The sequence below is a fragment of the Sapajus apella genome, unplaced genomic scaffold (assembly GCF_009761245.1).
Source record: "Sapajus apella isolate SASKATOON/1434 unplaced genomic scaffold, GSC_monkey_1.0 scaffold97, whole genome shotgun sequence".
NCBI lineage: Eukaryota > Metazoa > Chordata > Mammalia > Primates > Cebidae > Sapajus > Sapajus apella.
In genome coordinates this window covers 4,289,470-4,292,910 of record NW_022437037.1, presented here as the reverse complement: position 1 = coordinate 4,292,910, position 3,441 = coordinate 4,289,470, and positions in this window count along the sequence as shown.

Here is a 3,441-nt window from a genome sequence, read left to right as displayed (position 1 = left end):
AAAAAAAAAAAAAAAAAAAAAAAAGCTGAAACATGTCAACTTTTCTCCCACCTCCTGCCACTGACCCAGATGCCATTCCCTCTTGCCCAGATGATTCCTGTGGCTACCCAGGGCTATGACTCTGCTTTGTTCAAGCCATTTTCCATGCAGCAGCAGGAGCCAGAGTGGTCTTTCCAGAGTGTATTAGGTTGCTGCAAAAGTAATTGCGGTTTTTGCAATTAAAAGTAATTGCAGGCCAGACATAGTGGCTCATGCCTGTAATCCCTGCACTTTGGAAGGCTGAAAACGGGGGATCACCTGAGGTCAGGAGTTAGAGCCGGGCGTGGTGGCTCATGCCTGTAATCTCAGCACTTTGGGAGGCCGAGGCGGGCAGATCACGAGGTCAAGAGTTCGAGACCAGCCTGACCAACACGGTGAAACCTCGTCTCTACTAAAAATACAAAAATTAGCTGGGCGTGGTGGCTCATGCCTGTAATCCCAGCTACTGGGGAGGCTGAGGCAGGAGAATTGCTTGAACCCAGGAGGCAGAGGTTAGTGAGCCGAGATCGCGCCATTGCACTCCAGCCTAGGCGACAGAGTGATTCTGTCTCAAAAATAAACAAACAAACAAACAAATAAATGAATGTAATTGAAAAACCCGCAGTTACTTAATAGGTCTGACCAAGACTCTCCCCAGGTTCAAACCCTGGCTTCAAACCTTTTGCTCCTTATAGTCTTCTTTAAAACTCTTTTCTCTGGCTCCCTGGGTCTCAGTACAGCCAAGCAAACCGAACTGCTAGGAATTTTCCCATTGGAACATTCTTTCTGAAAGGCCTTTGCTCCTGCGGCTGCTCCTCCAGGAGCTCCTGCCTCCCTCTTCTCTTCCCCGCCTCGAAGCCTCAGCACAGCAGAGGTCCTCTCACCTCGCAGGTGGAGGAAGGGGCCTCTGTCCTCTGCAAACCTGCCCTGAGTGCTCCGGATGGTTCTGTCGCTTGGATTGGACCTCCCCAAGGGCAAGACTCTGCCTGGTTCACCCTGGCTGCTCATGCAGAGGCCTGCCTGACATAGCTGCTGAATGAATGAATGAATGGTTGGATGGATGAATCGAATAGAATAATGGATAAAGTCCAACAGGGAGGGGTAGCCTAAAGGGGATGGAGACCAGGACTGTGGGCCAGCAGACCCTATGCTCCTCCCCGTCCCCCAGCTTGCTGTGGGCTTCTGGTTGGTTACGGCTCTGAAGGTCTGTTTCATGCATGACAAAGTGGTCTCCAGGGCATCTGGCTCCAGCTGCCACACACTCCATTTCCACAGCCACATGGAGGGAATCACAGTCATGCTGAGCCCATCCTCCTCGGGTGACTGATGGAGAAACTGAAACTCAGGGGTGGGGTGGCTGTGGGTGGCGGACGGGCTAGACCCAGGGTCGCTGAGTGCTAGAGGCCCACAGGCAAGGAGTGTGTCAAGGAAGATGTCCCCCACGTCCCATGTGCTGGCAGGGTGGCCTCTTGGGCTGGCCGCGGCCCTCGGGGGTTGGGGTCAGCACTTCTCCTGTCTGGCCTTTCCCCAGGATTCAGAGTCCACCAGTAGGGAGGAAGAAGAGAAGGGTCGCTTTGAATGGGTCACCTATCCAACTGGGGGAGAAAGTGGCAGCGAGGAGCTCAAGGTCAGCTCAAGGTCAGACTCTGTCCAGCTTTATTATTCATTAACCACCGAGTCCCGGCACTGAGTTAATGACCAGCAGCAAGCTGGGGCCAGTTCCTCCTGGAGGGTGGGCGTGACCTGCAAGGGCAGGGCGGACTGCACCTGAGTAGTCGGTGGAGCAGCTCTCCCTCCCTCCCTCCCTCCCTCCCTCCCTCCTCCTTTCCTTTCCTCTGTCCCTTCTCACCCGGTGCCTGGCAATTGGCAGGGCAGATGGCAGGGGACAGGGGTGGAGCAATGGGGACAAGGACAGCTTGAAGTGGTCCGTGTGTGGCAGGGATGGCACAGGGGTCCGAGGGAGGCCAGAGGAGACCCCTGGGCAGTGTGGGTGACATCAGCACAGCTGGTGAAGGGGAGACATCCTGTGGAGCCCCAAAGGGCCTGAGCAACTGGCCCACATGGCTCTGGGTTGGTGTTGTCAGGGTCCTCGGCAGGCTCCCAGCCCACTCCAGGCTGGCTTACCTTGGGTGGCACCCTGGCTCCTCTGGGCTGCTGCCATCAAGATGAATTCTATCCTTGCTTCCCTTTCACCGAGGCTCCCTGCGGACTGCCTCCAATGACCTGACCACCAGGCCACCCCATTTGCCATGCCTGGCTCTCCTGCAGGGTTTGAGGCGTGGTGGCTGAGGACTGGTCCCTGGAGAGGACAGTTCCCAGGGGACAGTCCCAGAAGGGCTCGGGGACAGGGAGGCTCCAAAGAACAGCTGGTGGCCCTGTCCTGGCACTTAGATGGGACAGCCTGGGCTTGGGGGCCCAGAGGTGCACACAGGCATGGGGGGGTGTGAGGTTAGACAGACGCGGGTTGGATGGGGATGAGTTTTCAGGGTGAGCAGGGCAGGAAGGAGACAGGGAAAAAGCTAGACTGAGCCCCAGCGGACAGGGGCTGAGGCCGGGATCTCCGTGGTGGGGGTTTGGGGACAGGGCATCTCTTGGGAAGGTGATGTGACCCCTGACAGCCAGGTCCCCAGCATGGGGGGCCAATCTGGATCCTGACCGGGTGGGCCCCGAAGTGGGGCCCTCACTCAGGTTGGAACCCTCGAGAAACCTAAGGGAGAGGGGAGCGGGAGGGGCTTCGGGCTGCTGGGCCGGGAGGATGGGTGGTAGGGCTGAGGCTGGAAGGCCTGACCCCAGCCTGGCTGGGGTTGCCCCGGCAGGGGCGGAAGCTGCCACCGGCCCTGGGCCAGCCCCACCTCTCCCAACAAAAGCCCAGCAAGGAGAGGGCGTGTTTGTTCAGGCTGCGGGCGGGTGGGGGGCAGGAAGCGGAGTTTCAAAGCCGTTTCACCCTTTGTTACCCCCTCTCCAGCTCCACCTCCCGCCCCAGGCTGCATTCCAGAACCGGAGGGGGTCCTGCCCTGGGAGAAATCCGCTTAGCCAGAGGCTGGGGTCACAGCCCAGCTGCCAGCGAGGCCCGGGCCTTCCCAGCCTGACACCGAGGGCCGCCTGGACTTTCCCAACTTCTGGCCCCGATCCCGGCCCACCCTGTCCCCACCCTGGGACCTCCTCCTGGACCCTCGGCCTTCGGAAGGAGGAGGAAGGATCTGGGAGGAGGAGAGAAAGGAAAGGCCCCAGCCCCATCCTCTGTAGCTGATAGGGGGTGGAGTTTGGGTTGTTTTTCTGGAAGGGAGCAGGGACTGTTGTTTTCTGCCCCGAATCTGACCTCAGACCAAAGCTTGCCAGGAGATGCCTGTTTTGAAGGAGGTGGGCTGCGGGGAGGGGATTCTTTCCTTGTAGACCACAGAGTATCTTCTCTTATTTTTAGTT